Raw genomic sequence first — 20,328 nt, forward strand, 5'->3', positions numbered from 1 at the left:
TCCTAAATTATGAAAAAAGACTTAATTAAAAAACACATGTATACTTTATCAATGCATCACGAAATATATAAAATAAAAGAAAAAAGTGTTATTTAGTACTGTATACTTACCTTGGAGACAGACGAGTATGGGTAATGGAGGTGAATGGCAGAGGGAGAGGAGGGAGGGAGGGGTGCAGGCTGTGACGGGCAGGGTGAGCGAAAATAAATGGAAGCGATCACGCCAAGTCTCAGGGAAATAGGATGGTTTAATATGTAAAGTGCGCAAACCAAAACCCGTGAACTGATCCGAATTAAGGATATAATAACCAGCAGTCAACTGGTACAAAGACAAGACATATGTAGACGAACAAACGACCCTCAGGTGAGACGGATCGCGGGCTCCGCCCACCTGAGGGACGAACACAACGCCACACCCACAGGACAAGCTGCTGCTGTAGACGGGGGCGACCAGTAGGGGGCCGCCGTACCGTGACAGATCCCCCCTCCAAGCCGCACTCCCCTCCACCGGCTGTGCGGCCTACAGCAGCAGCACACAAAACAAAGGGGCAGGCAGGCAGGGACAAGGGACACACCCCCTGTAGTCCCGGAGCTGAAACACAAAACAAACACAGGTTAGCTCACCTACCTGGGCGGGACCCTGGACCGACTGGGCCGTCCACAAGACAAAACCACGCCCCGGTCGGTCACAGGGCCCTCACGCCCTAACCGGCCTTAAGCCGCATAGCCCCACAGGTGCGAGGACGGCGGGCCACGGCTCCATGTCCGTCTGGGGTGTATGTGTGCAGGTTACCTCCCTGGGGCGTGGCCAAGTCACCTCCTGGACCTACCTCCTCCCGGAGCTGGCCCCTGCCTTCTGCTAGGGGCCACCCCAGCCTCCTGGGGAGTCAGCCCCAGCCGGAGCCTGACTTTACGAGGTGGACTCCTCCACCAAACCCAGGAGCGCCAGAGACCGAGGCCCAGAGCACCCTTATCGCGGGCTGGGGAACAGCCCCCAAGGGCCTCCTGGTCACCCCGAGCAGGAGGGAGGATCTCCATCTTCAGCAGGAGCTCTTCGGACCAGAGCCCTATTGTCCCCAAACATCCGGGGGCCCCAGCCCTCTAGGGAGGGGCTCTTTCCGACCGGGCTCCGGTCACCCCACAACATAAGGGGGCTCCTGCCAGCTGGAGACCCCCACAAGGTCCAGGACTGCCACGATCCACCGCCAGGGAGAAGCACCTGCACATAAAACACAAAAAGCACACACACACCCACACACACCAACACAAAACACAGACGCGCACTGCCCTGATCCCCCTTACAATGGGGGAGGGGTCTCCGTCTTAGCAGGGGAGTTCCACCTGCTCAGGAGAACCCCCCACGTTCCTGGTCAGGGCCTCCCTTAGGAGCGACGCCCTCCGTGCCACTCCCCGTGGCATGGGACCATCACTGGTCCACCCCCACACACACACACTCAAGGGGGAGGAGCATGTGTGGAATTACACACAACAGTTCACAAGCACGCTAGGACAAAACACACAAAGACTAGACAAAAGCACGGTGCAAAACGGCAAACGGACAGGACTCACATGCGCGCTCTACACAAACAGTGGTGACGCGCCGCTCAAGTTCGCAGTCGCTCCCCACATAAAACACTAGACACACGGGGGAGCGAGGCGACCGTGACGAGCGGCGACAGCGTCACACACAACACATTCAACAATTAACACCAGCGAGCGACGCACAACGTTCCATACATCCGTTCACTCACACACACACACATGCACACACATGTGACCACACAACACGAAGAGCCCGACCGGGGTCGACTGCCCTGGTCACCACCGTGCTGCACACACACACAACGTTTCAGCACGGCGGGGCTCTTCAACAACAAACAAAACACCACGCAGACAAACACTTACCACGAGACATGACCACGAACGAAGGAGAAAGCAAAGGAGACTGGCGGCTTCCGAAGGTGGCTGGTTATTCTGTGACGGGCAGGGTGAGCGAAAATAAATGGAAGCGATCACGCCAAGTCTCAGGGAAATAGGATGGTTTAATATGTAAAGTGCGCAAACCAAAACCCGTGAACTGATCCGAATTAAGGATATAATAACCAGCAGTCAACTGGTACAAAGACAAGACATATGTAGACGAACAAACGACCCTCAGGTGAGACGGATCGCGGGCTCCGCCCACCTGAGGGACGAACACAACGCCACACCCACAGGACAAGCTGCTGCTGTAGACGGGGGCGACCAGTAGGGGGCCGCCGTACCGTGACACAGGCACTGTAGACACGTAATCTAAAACTGCACTTTCTTAACACTAAATGTAAACTAAAACTGCATCTCTTTACTTTAAACAAAACTAAAACTGCACTTTCTTTACTTAAAATGAAACCATGAAAATGAACTAACGGGAGCTTCTCAAATGACGACTTGTATCCCAGAAGGAGCTCAAATCTCAATCAAAAATACAGACAGAGTCACAGCTCGTATCTTAAAAATGTTTTATGTTGGTCTGCTTGTATCTCAAGGTACCACTGTACTTCCACTTACCTCCACTTTCAGAATTTAAATGAAATTTAAATGAGTTATTGAGATGTGAGGGCCATAAAGCATAGATGCTCCCTGTCTTACAAAACATTTTACCAATACTTTATGTTCTTCTGTTTTTCCTGGTTTTCCATGTTGTCTCTACTTCATCAGTTGTAGTCATTTTCCTTCAACTGCTATTTCACCTGCTACACATACCTCTTTACCTTAAACAGAGAGTAAGACACTAGTGGGTTGTCAGGATGTCAGCAAGCAGCTTTTGTTGCATCCTGGCTCTGGTCTCCCCAGGTAGCAGGATATGATTCATACATATTTGATATGTGCATGCAATCAAGACCCGCTGCTCCCCACTCCGCTGCCTGTGCAAGGTTTCATGGTCACCTGTACCAACTAAATAGGATTTTTTTTGTTTTATGATTATTTCAAATTTTCAAAATAATTGAGCAGTACTTACAGAAACAAATCCTCACTTCCAATCAAGGAGATTATTCTGAAAGTTGTATTTATTTTGAATGTTATATTTATTATGAAAGATGTACTTCTAGGGTGTCATGCCACTAGGTCTCAGTCTGTTTGCGTAATCAGTAAAAGTGTGTCAGAGAGCAGACATGAAATGAAATGGTGCCGCTGTTGTGGTTGGGGATAAATCGGGTGCTTTCAGGTTAGTGTTCTCAGCTGCCCACAGAGTGCTACTTCTTTCATCAAGAATGACTCACTCTGATTGACCTCTTCAAACCAGTTCATCAATCACGCAGTGAGTGAAAAGGCACATAGCAGGCTCCAAATAACACCATACTTTCTTTGTATCAAATAATATGTTCATAAATAAGTATTTATTGTATAATTTTTGGATGTATAAGAGAGAGCACATTTTCCTTTCAGTCCTTCTGAAAGATATCCTGAAAATACCCAAAATGAATCTTTGTAATTTCACACTTTATCTACACTATCCCCATGCAGACAACTTGCAACTTTGCAATTTCATGTTTACACAAAGGAACTGATACTGTCCTCAGTGGTCTCCTTGTTGACTTTCATTGCTGTCAACAAAACTACCTTTTGTTTGAATGTTTGAAAGTTATCAACGTTATGATCCTTGTAACTAATAACATGAGAGCTTGCTAGGTTAAAACATTTGCCATGTTTTATTTCTGCAGAGTGGAGCACTTGTGGGGCTGTTTTAACCTTCTTGTCAGTCAGACCCCGGCATCAAATCGAAGGTGACCCCTCCGAGATTTGGTTTAGATGTGCTGAATATTCATTTCAGACCTGAATATGAAGCCATGTAGTCTGGATCAGAATGATTTGAGGGTGTGGAGGAAGGCAGCTGCTCTTCCAAAGAAGCTGTCTGATTTCCCTCGAGGATGGTATGAGGTATAAAGGAAGTGACACGACGCAGGATGTATTCTGTTGAGTCAAAACACAGGGTGTGAGAGAGAAGGAAGCTCAAGGCTCACAGTAAATCTCACAGGCACTGAAGTAATTGGCTTTCATGTGAAGCTGCCATCAGGCCCAAAGCCTTGGTTTTGACTCGCCTCTAGCCTGGATATATGGACAGACGTAAGGTCTTAAGTGTATGGATGCTCATTTTCAGTGTTACATAGTATCTCTTCATTGCTGTCACCGAAGTGATTTGTTACATTGGACCCTACTACTAGCTGATGATAATTTGTATATGATATGGACTAGTCTTTTGTAGAAGAATGGCTATGAAAGTGTTCTAGGCAAAGGAACCTAGTCTGTGGGGGTTTATGGGTAGTTTTGTCTACAACAGTAACCAGGGCTCCTGGAGACAGAGAGTCTTTCATGCCTGAGATTTGACCTTTGACACGTTTGTAGACTGAACTCAAAATTGGATTGAATTAGCAATTAAATTAATCTCATTTTTGAGTGTGGGAGTGGGAGTCTGTTCTAAGCCTCTAATTTTATGTACTAGCTTTCAGACACTGATGATATTATCTGTCCTGCGATATATATAGATTTATGTGTTGACTGATTTATATCTTAATTTTTTTTAAGATATAAACATCAGTACTAGAAATTAGGGGTGGGAATCGTTTACTATCTCACGATTCGATTTGATTCTGATTTGGGGGGCCACGATTCGATCCAAAATCGATTTTCGATTCAAAACGATTTTCGATTCAAAAAACGATTTGGTTTATAAAAATTTCTGCTTCAGTCTATAAAATCTGCATGATCTACTACAGTCTGCTTTGCAAGACAGAATGACAGAAAATAAAGTGTCTTTCACTTTTAATTAACAAAAATAATGTGCTTTGATAAAATAAAATGCTTTTTGTTGTGTTACCAAAATTCTTTAGCTTCATTTTGCAAGCTCTCAGGGCTGGCTCGGATGCAGTTCCACCGACGTAACCATACACAGCCAGGTCCCTGTTTTCTCTGGGGTTGCTTCTCGTTTAATGGTGTCTCGCCACCTCTCTCTGTTATGCTTTCTCTTTACTTATTCGAGTATCTATCTCCTGCATCGCTTCCTGACTCATCTCAAGTTTTCCCAATTCTGTATTTCTTCCTATCCATTTTGCCTTTATTTTTGGGAAGGGTTTTATTTTGCTGCTGCGTTTTTTGCCAGTTACTTCTGCTAGCATCCTTGGTTTCGTTTTCGCGTTGCATTTATCCATGCTGTTTTTTAGTTACTGTTATTTTGCTTCTTTCTCTCGTCTCTCTGCGCTTGAGTGTTATTTTCCATGCGTTGTATTTTCTATTTACTCCGTGCCCTCACAGTTTTTGTTTCTATTCTTTTGCGCGTTGAGTCTTCCGCATCATTTTGTTTGTTTGTTCTGGGTCGCTGTGCGTGTTTCCCTCTCGCTAATACATTTGACAAGTATCAAACGTCTTGCTCTTGCGAGCCGGCACTTGGGTCCACCCTTCTCTTTATTATTTCACTTGGGTCCACCCTTCTCTATTTTATTTCATGCGGTGTGTATGTTCCCGTACGTTACACAAGCCTTGCACACAAGCTACATTGTGTCAAGTTCGGTCTTCCCTGGCATTCGGTAAAAACCAAAATGAACGCATATTTTTGCCTTAAATGAAGACGGGACAGGTTTAATATCTCTTTCCTTCATTTGTTTTGAAACTTTTCCGCACATGAGTGTGTCCCAGAATCTGCTGCGTAAAGTCTCGCGTAATTTTGTAATTACATAACGCGAGACTTCACCACGACTTAGAATCGATTTTGGGGCATTTAAAATCGATTCTAAATCGTAGTAAATGAGAATCGATTTTTGATATATAAATCGATTTTTTGGCACACCTCTACTAGAAATGTGCCCTATTAATACAAGTTATGTACTATAAATATGAAAAAGACATTTGTAAGAAACTAGAGGCACTTGTAATTATGCTTGGCCATAGAGTGTATGTTCTTTCTTTTCCAGTTAGATGGTTCATTGGTATAGCTGAACTGATTTTAAAACCTTCAAATAGCAGTTACAAAGTATTCTGTGGACAGTGATGCCTGCAAACTCTGGAGATATTGAACATTCAGAAAAGAACAGGGTTTGCACATTCAGAAGAGAACAGGATTAAATGTAGTGGTGCTTAGCAAGTAAATAACTGCTGCATAACAGCAACTGCATCTAAGGAATCTGATTGGTCTACTGTTTCATCCTGTTTTATTCCTCCCCATCTGGACTCAGTTAAGCCATTTTGAATGAGTAAAAATCTACCTAGATATATCCCTGAATTACCTTGCAGTATTTATCATTCAAAATTCTTGTAGATTTAGAAATACATTTTAAAGTTGCATTCATGAAAAAGAAGATAACTTTTGTAAATGGAGAAAAAAACGTCAAGAGCACGGCGGAAGCAGAGAAGGATGTGTGATCACTTCACTTTAGGTGGGCTTCACAGAGAAAGACAGTGGCATTACCACTGAGTCCAGATAATAAGCAGCCTTAGACCTCTTGCAGGATATCACACCTTGTATGCCTCTCCATTCAGGAAGAACATGATGATGGAAGCTTGAAATGGGTAACAATGTAGTGTTCACTCAGATATACTTGCAGGCAACAGTAACAGTATTAATATGTAACAGTGTAGCAGCTACAGAGAAATAATAATATTTTCTATGTGGTAATAATTACAACAACAACAATACACAGCAAAAATCATAATGATTACCATAACGTAAGGCACGAGGAAGCAGGAGGCCACATAGACCGTCTCTGAACACTTAATGGTGTATTTCACACACAACACAGCAATGACGGAATCATACAAATACTGACAAAGAATGAAGATGCTGAACACACATTGAAATATCCATAAATGAACAGACAAAGCAATTCGGCTTGCCACAAAAGCCACCACCCACCCAGGGGAGTAATTCTAACCACCTCCCCAGGAACATAGAGGGAAACAGAGATGGGACAAACACCGGAACAGTGATGGTCTCAGACACACAGTCACATTCAACATGACTGGCCCAAATGAGACCAGAGGGTCTGGGAGAAACACGTGGATAGACAAGCATGCAGGAACAGACACAGGCATACAAACATACTCCCCAGGTGCCACACTGGAAGCCCTGCACTCTTGGGTCCTTAGCCTTGGCCCTATAGGACCCCCAATTGTTTTGTTGAAGTTAAACTTTGGTTAAAATTTGTTCATGTTCATTTTGACTGAAGAATTATGGATATTTTTTCATAATGACTTTAGGACATCACTGAACAAGTGTTGGTCAACATGTTGAACATACAACATATTTGAAAGAATGCTCCTTTTTTGGAGGAGAGGTGTAACTAGAACTAATGTTGACAGCTACTAAAATGGCCTGTGTTCACTGTCATAAAGTTGCCTTTCTACCATGACTTTAAAGTTGGTACTGTTGTTAACACAAACTTTCCATCAAGAAGAACAAGTCAGGCTGCCATGTTTGGCCATACCTCATCATTATTCACTGACTGCAGGCAAGAGCCACAATAAACTTGTCTCAGCTGTGAAGACAAAAAACCTTCGAAACAGGAAAGTCCCTCTGGACAATCATCATACATAGTAAATGGTGTGTGTGTGTGTGTGTGAGTGCCCCAGAGATGAGGCTTAATAGTTGCGTCTTCTACATGGACGGTTTGAGTCGAGTTTGAAGGGTGGCTTTGTCTGTCTATGACATTTCACATTTCTCTTCGTCACTATCTTTGTCTCACTGGGTTGGTATTTGGAGTGAGTGGGTGTTGACAGCCGAACCATTGAGAAAAGAGTGAGATTGGTAGAAGCAGGTTTCTCTGCTCAGTATAAAGGTCTTATAGCACAAATGAAATGATACATGGCAAAGAACATGTGGACATGCAGAAAAAAGGGTTTGGTCCAGTAAAAGATGTTTGACATTACCACTGAGCTATTGTGCGTCCAAGGCATTGTTTGTCTTTTGAAGAACTGTATATTGGATATTGTCTATAAATTGTCTATAGATGATGTTTTCATTGTGGGTGTGACCACAGGCTAGCATAGCTTATGTCCTGGTCATTTGTCTTGCAGATCAGTGTTTTATGTCTTATAACAATGCAAGTCTAAGTTGGTGACCATGAAAGCATGGCTCCATCTTGCCTAATGCTCAGCATCAGTGCAAGACAGCATTTGTGGTGTGCTCTGCAGATTGCACTCACCTCCCTTGCAACTGTTCTGGGAACAGTGTGGCCACATTGTGATTCACTGCTCTATGTGTTCATTTGCGATCAGAATTTGGACTGAGATCAAATCTATAGTTAGATAGTGATACCACACATGTGACATGCTAAAGTGAGTCATTTGTGTCTGCTGGCTCTTAATACAAGGATTATATAAGTATAAGTCCCCTTATAATTAATCATAGTGGTACCAGGGATGGCATGAGTCAGTGTATGCTAACATCTGAAGAGTCTAAAGAATTGTTTCATTGTTCAATCACTTTTTAACCACATCAGCCTCTCTCACTCTTTCTCTATGGTGTGATGACTGGATATTTGGGTTGCTTCATTGGTAAGTGACTCACTGCAGTATGATAGAGAGCATCTGATGTCTGCACTGTTTTCTGTCTCCTGCATGAATATGGCCTTTCACCTGTTTTCGTGTTCCATTCTGAAAACAACTTTTGAATGTCACTGACATTCATGTGTTTGTGAGCTTTGGCTTGTATACCAGTGTGAGCAGACCTCATCCTGACCCCCTCTTCACACACACACACACACACACACACACACACACACACACACACACACACACACACACACACACACACACACACACACACACACACACACACACACACCATCGTATGTCTATGTTAGCCCTGTGTGTCCCTGTGTTATTTGGGAATGATCTTTTCAGCACTATCAAAAAAGTGTGTTCCGGTTTACTAAACAGAATAATTTTTCAAACTGTGCCAGTTTATCAGCACCTAATAATACACCCAAACCACTATGCCATGCTGAAACTGCTCTGAGATATTTTTGTATATTACATGTAGGTTGGTAGGACATGAAAACTGTGTTAGCCATTCAGTTGTTTTCGTGGATGCTTCTTATTTGATATGAAAATGACAACCAATGTTAGAATGTGGTATATGGGATATTAGCATATCATGATTATGTAAGGGAGTTAGTAGTTGGACAGACTTTTCAGATATAATTTGGTCCTATTATAGAGTGATGGAAAGAGAGGCCTAACAATGATATGCAACTTTTAAAGTTTGGCTCTACAGATGAGATTGTTGGCTGAAAGGAGAATATTGATGAATGTGAATGTAATCGAAATCTATAATACCCATTAATGGTTTCATAAGCTCTGATTTGCAATATGAGTGCAGTTAGGGATTGGGTTTGGAGGTCAGCTGACCAAGTCTGACTGGACCACAGATGAAGTGGTGACGTGATACATAGTGACAGCAGCAAGAGCACTTGCACGCCTGTACATACACATATGCACACACAAACACACACATGTGCACACAAACACAGTTTCTTAGACAGTGTCTAAGTGTAAGTGAGTGTAAGTGTAAGCCCATTAAATCCCATCAGAGAGAGAGACAGAGACGGGGAGAAAGAGAGAGAAAGAGTGAGAGAGAGAGACAGAAAGAGAGAAAGAGAATGGGATAGGAGAAGGGCAGTCTTAATAACTTGCCCTTTTAACACTATTAAAACATGCAGCCTGTGCTCACCCACACACACAGCAGTGACAGGATGGCTAGTGACAAGCAGTTGAGAGAGCAGGAGCTTGTAAAGGGAACGTTAATGTGAGTATGTTCTATTGCACTCAAGGCCTGACCCGTCTCAGAAAGACAGCAAACACTGACAGGGTCTTTGGGATACACACATACGCACCTGGACACACTTTCTGGGACAGGGGATGTGTGCCGTAGGATCATGGACGTAACTTTGATTTCAAAAGTGGGGGGACATGGATTCGTCGCTATTTAAATATTTGGTTTTAACCGTAAAAACTGGGGGGGGACCAAAACCGGACATGTCCCCCCCCCAAATTACGTCCGTGCGTAGGATCATTAGCAGATCATCCATATGAGCAATGTCATCTGCGTTCATGGATTGTGTCTTTCTCACATGCCCTGGCACATTAGAGATGGAGAAGCCTGTGGCCTGAGCAGAGGACCCTCTTTTTGGGGCTAATTTGCTAAGAGGGAATTGAATTTTGAAAGCTGCATATAATAGATTTTCCTTGTGTATTCATTTCTTGTAGTGATGGCACCATGTGCAACATGAAACAAAAAATAACTGCTTATTGGCTCCAACTTGCAATATTTCTCTCAAACCAAGTGAGGTGATTTTTACAATCACTTTGGACAATATCAATAGAGCTATGCGATTTTTAAATTAAAATATCTTTCAAGAGACAACACAACACCCACAATGTAACTCAACAACTGAACAACTAACCCTATGGACACGTCTAAGTGTGACGCCTGGCTCCGCCCTCCCATGTCAATCATGTCTTTGTTTACTGACTCCATGTGCTTTCTGTTTCCACGCCTGTTTATAACTCCGCCCCTCGTTAGTGTTAACATCTGTACTTGTTTAGTTCCCTCATTATCTTGTGTGTATGTATATATATCTTCGCTGGTTATTGTGGATGTGTTTCTCTGCTTGAAGTATTCCTAGCCTGTTGTAAGTAGCCCTGTTTTGTTTGTTAGCCTGTTTATTCTCTTTTCTGTTGTGTTTCTCGTGTTTACTTTCGGTTATCATATTCATTGGTCTATGTTATGTTTCTGACTGCCCTTGGACCGTTTAAACGACACTTCTCATGGATTTGCCCTGAATAAATCTCGCGCTACTCGGCACTTACCTTCGTCTTGTTATCGCTCCACAGCTACACTATGATGACACTACTATCCAGTCTTTCTTCGATTGCAGCGCAGATTTCTCTGTAGAGTCCAAAAAAATTACGTTGTTTAACCCGTTTAAAGTTTGTTATAGAAACGGTGAAGCAAACGAGCAGGTGTAAATGATGGGCCAGCCTTGATACTTTGACCCTGTTTTTATGGTAACTCGTAATAAAGGTGCACTACTGATGAAGCCATGGTTTTCCTGTCGAACGTCAACGTATAACTGGATTTGTTTTTTTAATCTTTTCCCCGTTTTTCCATCTATTTTTTTAAAAGAGATTTTTACCTCCAGTCCTTGTTTGACCTCAATGATTTTTGCTGACAGCCTGAAGGTGGCAGTAATGTCAAATATTTCCTCCTGTCAGCCTCTGTCCTATTAGTGCAGTCCTGCAGGCAGCATCTGCAGATGGCGTGACTGGCCGAGCCGACACCTCAGCAGTGGCTTGGTTGCATATCGCAATATGATCTTAATGCTTTCTCCAAACTGACGTTACCTTATTGCACTGGTCATGCAACGTCTATAGGTTTGCAGGTTAAATTCGAGTATCAAGTTTTCAGTGTTCAACAATGGATAATAAAGCAGACATTTGTAAGTTATTTTAAACTTTCCTAGCGCAAAGGTAACCAATGCACAAAAATGGACATACATTTTTCTATATGATTACTTTATATTTCTGTTTTTTAATTCTGAATTTTAATCATATTATATTACACCGTATTCTATCATACAAGGATGCATATCAAAACAGTGTTTTTATATAATTGGTGAAAGCATTTGCATTTTGCTGAGTAAAGGGAGATAAACTGGCAGTAAGGGATGTAACAGTGGTGATTAAGACCCTCAAAATCTGAACAGTTGAACCATTAGCTCCTAGAATCTGAGGGTCCACACTAGGAGCTGCATGTTCAGTAATGTGTCTTCACCAGTCTGGCTTTCTCACTTACTCTGATCAAGTAATTGTCATCTCCCATAATTCAGTGTTTATTTGCAGTCCATAAGTTGCATAACTGCCACCAGTGTGAACTCAAAAGTGGGACATGCCTTTGGGTACTGGGTGGCACACACCAAAATATGATTGCTAGTCATTTATTGCAGACTTCAGTGGTACAAAACTAATGAGCTATAGATTGAGCAGTAAGTCTGGGGTTTCACTAAAGTACACATTCAACACTGATTCTGCATTGAAAACAGACCCACTTTCTGATGTTCTGATATTTAAATTTGATGCTAGAACACCAAAGTTTAAGTCCTGCTCCAACTCCGGCTTGAGTAGCAGATTTCTGTATAATATCAGAGACTGGAATGTTTAAAATGTTGTTGTTGTTGACCAGTGTGTTAATTAAGCTCAATTTACTAATTCTGGATTGAAACACTTGCAACATTGTTAGTGCTAAAACATCATAATTGTAAAGGGAGAAAAAGGAATTTATGACTGTAAAAGTCACCAAACAGGAGATCTGAAATTCACTTCCAGATCTGAAATTGCTCTGAGAGGTAATGAGGGATTATAACACACTGATACATTAATACCTTTTAAAATGCTTCTGTTCATTATCTTCATCACTGCATATGCTATAATTATGATGAAAGGGTCACCCAGTGAGTGAAATGGCAGTTGGTTGCTCCTGTGTGAAACCCCTTGGCCTCCTCTTCCTCAGCACTGTGCCTTTACCTGCACACTACTGCACTCTCCTTCACACTGCTGCACTGCACTCTCCTTCACACTGCTGCACTGCACTCTCCTTCACACTGCTGCATCGCACGTCCCTTTAATGTTCAGGACCACTCCACCCACCATTTCCAGATCCTGAAAGTCTTTCAAACCATTTTGATTGGTTTCAGTAAAATATGGAGTTTCTCAGCTAAGTGAGAGCAGGCAGTGTGTTCGAACAGGGGTAACAAAGGGGAGTTTTTTCTAGTGGATTTTCGATTACAGTCATAGCTCCAAAGCAGGCGGTGCCCTACAGTGGTCTTGTTAAATGGCCTTGGTTCATCAAAACAGCTTAAAGCTTTTGTATTACTACATATAATGTCTTCTGATATGTTTGTATAAAAGAGATTCACTGAATTCTTTTCCTTCTCTAGTTTACTGCTGATTTAAGATGTATGCAGGGAGTTAATCTAAAACCACACTCCACTGCAAAACACACGGTATTTCTCTCTCTCTCTCACCGCTTACATCTGCTCTGATAGGGAATGAGAGGTATGGGCAGAATTCAATTCCAGCATGCGTCAGGAACTGATCATCTTAGGTGCGGAAAAGATACCTTCATCTCAGTGGTAATGGAGCCCCACTGCCCAGATTGATTACTGCTTGCTTATTGTGAGTAGCTCCTTTACAGCACCATGTCACAACTTCATTTGCTTTCTTAGAATGCTTGTCATGGACACACACACACACACACACACACACACACACACACACACTTTCTCTCTGTCTCTCTCTGTTGTGGCAGACAGAGGTTTCTTGCAGCATACTAATAGACCTGTCTAGAGTCAGTGATGTAACCAGCAGCTGTTAACATAGCATTGCTATTCCTCATAATGATGTGTTGATCATTAGTTGTGGCAAAAGACTGTCAAATCATAGCACAATTCGCACAACACAGTATGTTATCATACCTTTTTTATTTACATTCAGAAGACACGATCTGCTGTGCACCTGTATTTGATTAATCATTATGAGCTTCAGAACAAAGCAGTCTGATTAAGTGATTCAGATGCTGCGGTTGATTAAACCTGTCATAACTACTTTTCCCAACATTGGTTAACAATATGCAGGTATATATGTTATTATTCAGAAAGCTCTTGTTAGTTGATTTAGTTTTAGTACAGTTGAACGGTGCTAAAAACTCCACTCAGCTGTCCTTTTGGCCAGTGCTAGTGGTCCTGTCAGTCTGTGCTGGGTGGTTTAGTATTAATTACAGCCCCTCTAATGGCAGTCAGTGCTGTAGCTTGTGTGTTTCCCTGTGAAAGCTGATGCTGATGAGAGAACAGATGCCTGCTGACTGTGTAGACTGCATCTCCACTGAGACCAAACAGATTGTTTAGTGTTAACACTGCATCACTCTTAACGTTGGTCATGGCTTTATCCTTACTCTTGACATTTGGACAAAAAATCTGTGCAAGCTGCAGTGTTTAGAAGTTAACATTACTGATGATATTCTGCTGAGAGCCTGGAAGAGCCGATAAAGAGGATTCACTTTGGCCAGATGGTCTTTGACCTGAACCATCTGTGCTTCAACTTAGTCCTTGTGAGAACTGGTTCGACCAAACAAGAACAGCCATAGTTAAATACTCTGAGGGATAAATGTTGTATGGGACATCAGAACTGTGTGTTCAGCCATGACTGGCGTTCAGGTTATGTGTAAGATGCTCACATCTGTGCACTTGTTGCCGACTGTAGTGGGCTCTAATTCTCAGAGTAAGTAAAGCCATAAATGAATTGCATCAGTGCTGGTGGCAGTCACTGATACTGATTGCATAATTTTCATTGTTGTTTCAAAGACTAAAATACAATGTAGATTTATTAAAGAGGACCAAATACATATTATAACTTTGACAAATGTGGGAAAGACCAGAATATCTCTAAACAAGTACATGTATTTATTTATTTAATCATAACATTTCTTCAGCTCATAATTATGGAAGTATTGATGTTCATTACTCTCTATCAACATTGGTACCCTATGTTAATTTCTCTACTTCAAATTTGTGAATACTCCTAAAACATTGTGAAAAGTTCTGTGTGTGTTGTGTAATGGTTGATGTTCTGCAGGAAGGCTAGAATGACAGACACAGTGAGAGAGTGAGAGAGATTCCAGCATGTCTAATGTATCAGTACAGCTTTTGCCCTGTGTGGGTGGCTGTGGTGCTGTTCATGGAGAGATGACACAGCAGGAGCTCCTGTTCGGAGCCGCCGTGGGCTGCTCCTCAGGTTCCCACTCGCTGAGCGTGGAGCTCCGTTACACGCCGCGCCGAGTGCGCACGACCACTTGTGAGTTTCAGAGGACCAGCTCCAAATTCTCCACCTCCTCACCGCCTGCCATGCTCTCAGCAGCACCTCCTTGAGCTCTGAGCAGCACCTCCTTGAGCTTCCGGAGCATAAATTGTTCAGATTAGGGGTGTACTGATGCTTCTCACTCCACTATATGCTGAGGAGGAAGAGAAAAAAATATATATATATAAAATCCAGAGATTTTGACTGAGAGCTTGATTTCCTCATTTTTAAATGACAAGGTAATATAATGATGAAATCCATAATTACGACCATAACAAGAAACATAACCATACAAAAAATGCTATCAGTCATGTCCAAGCTACCTGCTGGCCAAAAAACCTGGTTGCTCTGTTGTGTGCAGGTTTGTGTAATAGCCACTGCTGTATGTTATGGTCTTTAATATGGCAGATGCCTGTGGATTTGTTCCTGTTGCTGTGTGTCAGTTGGAGGTGAAGGCTATTTTTGTGCCACATTAGCGTCGGTCTAGCTTTCTATGAGGTGGGTAGAAAACCAGAGGGATTTCATTCAGAATGCATTCTTATATAACCAAAAACGGCTCTTCAGCTGGAACTGCTGTCAGTTTTTGTTTGCTTTAACTTAACAGGGAATTTGGCAATATTTCTGTCTAAATTCATGAAGTACACTATAATGTATTTTTACATATTTAACAACAGTTCTAAACAATACTGTTTAGTTTTTAAAAGGAGAGATAATCATTACTTGTTTTCTTATCTTTTTAAAATTTAATCTATAATGGATGTGCCCATTATTGTTTGGTTACTTAGTTATATGATATTAATTGAACAGTGATGCACCATAAACAGCATACTTAAATATGACAAATTGCCGATCACCAATTGGTTCCTGTGTGACACAGGTTCTTACAACTGCACAGGTGGCAACAAAAACTATTTCAGATCCTGTTCCTCCAGCCCCTTTTTGCCTTTTACACACACACACACACACACACACACACACACAAATGAACACTGAGGGCCACAATGACTTGGCTCTTTGTAGCTCTTATGGTGATCACAGTGATTTATTAAAGATGTTTCCTTTGGCCTTATACCAGACAGCTAGATTTATCCATTATGGGGGGAGAGAGAGAGAGAGAGAGAGAGAGAGAGAGAGAGAGAGAGAGAGTGTGTGTGTGTCTAGCAGGAAAATAACTGCAGGAAGATAAAAGCTCATTTAAATAAAGACAAATACAATTGTAGAACTTCTGGAAGTGTGTGTGTGTGAACAGAAAGAGAGAGAGAGGTGAACATAGGGACAGGAAAAATAGAACTCTTAGTTGCTTTCAGTATGATGGCTCTAATCACACGTGTTTATTATTTTTACTATTTATATGATGTTTTTGCTCGAGTATGAACACTTTTCAGCAGGCCAAAGTAAGTACCAAGAAACCCTGCATCTCCTACCCCAAGACACCTCTCCAGATCCAACTGGGTATCTCTGTCACCTCATAGAAAAGCCTATGAGGTGGAGGGGATTTATTTTTGCTTTCCGTTCTACCTGCTAAGGTGTGCTGCTGAAGGATTCTGAAGAGCACAGAACCCATATATCTAATTTGCATGTATTAGTAAGTTTTATTACATCTTAATATAATTTGACTGCCCCCCCCCCTCCCAAAAAAAACCCTCTGATTTTAATTTGGTGTGAGCACAACCTTAAAAGCTCAAACCCTCTCAGACCTAAACTACACTGAGATATTAATAATGCTCTTCAATAGCATCTCCTTAATTGAGTCATGGCCCTTTGGTAACATCTAATGCAATTAAATGATTATGGAATGTGGAGGGATTTATAGACATAGCATTTAACTGCATGTCCACTGTGCGTGTGTGCTTGATTTACAGATTAGGAATTCGATTGTGACCGTAACGGCATGTTGCTTATTGCCCCATTTAACGTGGATGGTTGACATTGTTTGTGTCTGCGTCTGGGTCAGACCAAGCTGCATTAGTTTTGCAGTGTGGAATTTCATCCATCTTGATCTCTGATTACATACACTATATTGCCAAAAGTATTTGCTCACCCATCCAAATGATCAGAATCAGGTGTTCCAATCACTTCCATGGACACAGGTGTATAAAATTAAGCACCTAGGCATGCAGACTGTTTTTACAAACATTTGTGAAAGAATGTTTGCTCTCAGGAACTCAGTGAATTCATGAAATTTCCTTGCTCCTAAATATTCTACAGTCAACTGTTAGCTGTATTATAAGAAAAGAGTTTGGGATGGACAGCGACTCAGCCACGAAGGGCAGGCCACGTAAACTGACGGAGCAGGGTCAGCGGATGTTGAAGCGCATAGTACGAAGAAGTTGCCAACTTTCTGCAGAGTCAATCACTACAGACATCCAAACTTCATGTGGCCTTCAGATTAGCTAAAGAACTGTCCAGATGGGTTTCCATGGTAGAGCAGCTGCATCCAAGCCATACATCACCAAGTGCAATGCAAAGCATCGGATGCAGTGTTAAAAAGCATGCTGCCACTGGACTCTAGAGCAGTGAAGTACAAGTGCCCCCAGCAATCCTTTCTGCTTGTCTCATCCCCTGACACGTGTTGACACCTTGCACCACTTAAGGCCTTATGTTAACATCCTTTGACTCCCAAGCCTGCTTATGCTAATCACACAGGCCTCATTTCCCCACATATGCTAATACTATACTATATGTTAATGTTGTTTTTCTTTTTCTGTTGCCCTGTAGCTGTGGTGACATTCATCCAGCTCTAATGGCTTGAGAGGGATGCGGTTTTGTTTTAAATGCAGAACTGTTGGAAGTCACATTCGCTAAAGCATATAAAGAATTGACAGGAGAGGAACAAGGCTACTCATGATATTTCTAGACTCTCTGTTGATGAGCCAATTAAAGAGCAGAAGAAAAAGCTTAAGTGGACACATGCCATTATAATTGGACTGAAGTCCCTCCTGAAATAACTTGTCAGCTCTTGTTGTGAAAAATGTTCTCTATCTTGCAATGCTTTGATAAAGGGTGAAATGTGTGTAAAGGCATATGTATTTGTGAGAGATTTCTATCCATCCCTCCATTTTCATCCACTTATCCGTGTTCAGGTCGCGGGGGGTAGTAGCCTAAGCAAAGAGGCCCAGGTTTTCCTCTCCGCAGCCACCTCTTCTAGCTCCTCTACTGAGGAGTTCCCAGGACAGCCAAAAGATATAATCTCTCGAGTGCGTCCCGGGTCTCCTCCCAGTTGGATATGCCTGGAGGGCCTTACCAATGACCAGGTGGCATCCGGACCAGATCCCCGAACCACCTCAACCGGCTCCTCTCTACGTGGAGGAGCAGCGACTCTACTCCGAGCGTCTCTCGGATGACCGTACTCCATACCTTATCTCTCAGGGAGAACCCGGACACCCTGCAGAGAAAACTCATGTCATTCCACTTGTATTCGCGATCTCATTCTTTCGGTCACTACCCAGAGCTCGTGACCATAGGTAAGAGTCGCAACGTAGATTGACGAGTAAATCAAGAGCTTTGCCTTTTGGCTCAGCTCTTTCTTCACCACAACGGTCCGGCACAGTGTCCACAACACTACAGCCCCAGCACCGATCCGCCTGTCAATCTTTCATTCCATCCTTCCCTCACTCGTGAAAAAGAACCCGAGATACTTGAACTCCTCCTCTTGAGGCAAGGAGTCACTCCCGACGCAGAGAGGGCACTCCACTCTTTTTCGTCTGAGTACAATGGTCTCAGTTTTAGAGGTGCAGATTCTCATTCCGGCCATCTTGCACTCAGCTGCAAACTGATCCAGCGAGAGCTGTAGGTCCTGGCCCGATGATGGCAACAGGTCCACATCATCTGCAAAAAGGAGACCTGAGGCCACCAAATTGAACCACCTCTGCCACTTGGCTATGCCGAGAAATTCTGTCAATAAAAATTACAAAGTGACAAAGGCCAGCCTTGGTGGAGTCCAACTCCCACCGGGAACCAGTCTGACTTACTGCCGGCCATGCATTCCAAGCTCCTGCTCTGTTTGTACATGGATAGGATAGCCTGTAGCAGCGATTCCAGTATCCTATACTCCCGGAGCACCCCCCCCAGAGGAATCCCAGAGGGACACGTTTTGAATGCCTTCTCCAAATCCGCAAAACACATGTGGACTGGTTGAGCGAACTCCCATACACCTTCTAGGACCTCTAGGTTCAGGGATTGCTACTACGACAGGCACCGACAACCTTGTGGCCACAGCTCCAGTCCGCCACATTGGCTATGGAGGTACAGAACAAGGCCCACTCAGACTCAATGTCTCTGTCCTCCCTCGGGATACGGTCAAAACTCTGCCGGATTTGAAAGTTAAATATCTTTCTGACCGGTTCCTCTGCCAGACGTTCCCAGCAAAACCTCAAGATATGTTTTGGTCTGCCAGGTCTGTCTGGCATCCTCACCCACCATCTGATCCAACTCACCACTAGGTGGTGATCTATTGATCTCCTCTCTTTACCCAGTGACCAAGACATACGGTCGCAAGTCCAACAATTACAAAATCGATCATCAAACTACGACCTAGGGTGCCATGTGCACTTATGGACACCTCTGTGCTTGAACATGGTGTTTGTTATGGACAGACTGTGAAGTCCAATAACAGAACACGACTTGGGTTCAGATCAGAGAATTCGTTTCTCCCAATCATGCCCTTCCAGGTCCTACTGTTGTTGCCCATGTGAGCATTGAAGTCCCCCAGCAGAACAATGGAATCCCCAGAAGGGACACCTTCCAGTATCCCCTTGAAGTGGTCCAAGAAGGCCGGGTACTCTGAACTGCAATATGGTGAATAAGCACAATCAACAGCCAGAGCCCGTTCCCCAACCCGAAGGCGCAGGGAAGCAATCCTCTTGTCTACCAGAGAAAACCCCAACACGCAGGCAACAAGCCAGGGAGCTATAAGAAAGCCCACTCGTGCCCTCAGCCTTGAGATAGATTTGAGATTGCCAAACTTTGTCCATTTTACCTTTATACTAACATCTACAGAGTAGAAATTGTTTGTAATAATACTTTAACAGAGATATGGAGGCACTTTAAAGATTTTTAGTAAGCACAGTTTAGTAAGCAGAGAAGTTATTATTGAAAGTTTCAGATTGACTTTTCCTGAGCTCGAGATTGACTTAACAATGGCCTCAATTTATCAAGTTTCATAGCTTTGTAACAAGCAGAATAGATATCAAGAACAGCAACACTTTCTCTAAATATATTATTAAAGAGAACTAAATAAAATGGCTTGTTTCGCTATGGAAAACAGCTTGTAACCAGACTGGATATACACTTTCTTGTGAGGTTAAAATGGATGGAAATCACTATTAGAAACCACTGGTGCAGTGAGTGGGTGGACACACACAAAATGGATACCAGAGAAAGTGTTTGAGGAAATGGATTTATTCACCTGTGGAGTGGTGACATCAAGACTGGGAGCAATATTGCATTT

General features: G+C 42.9%; 1 protein-coding gene across 11 annotated transcripts in view; it reads left to right on the plus strand.

Moving 5' to 3' along the window:
- tanc2b (tetratricopeptide repeat, ankyrin repeat and coiled-coil containing 2b) overlaps positions 1 to 20,328 on the plus strand; it is a 123,333-nt gene that overhangs the window by 15,956 nt on the left and 87,049 nt on the right. For 2 of the 11 annotated variants that reach the window (XM_077000762.1, XM_077000765.1), the window contains exon 1: positions 10,558 to 10,660. The exons of the other annotated variants lie outside the window; for them this stretch is intronic. The gene's annotated coding sequence lies outside the window, so the exon portion shown is untranslated. Of the gene's footprint in view, positions 1 to 10,557; positions 10,661 to 20,328 lie in introns of those variants that run through there. 11 annotated transcript variants of the gene reach the window in all.

This window comes from Brachyhypopomus gauderio, chromosome 3 (genome assembly GCF_052324685.1).
Source record: "Brachyhypopomus gauderio isolate BG-103 chromosome 3, BGAUD_0.2, whole genome shotgun sequence".
NCBI classification, from domain to species: domain Eukaryota; kingdom Metazoa; phylum Chordata; class Actinopteri; order Gymnotiformes; family Hypopomidae; genus Brachyhypopomus; species Brachyhypopomus gauderio.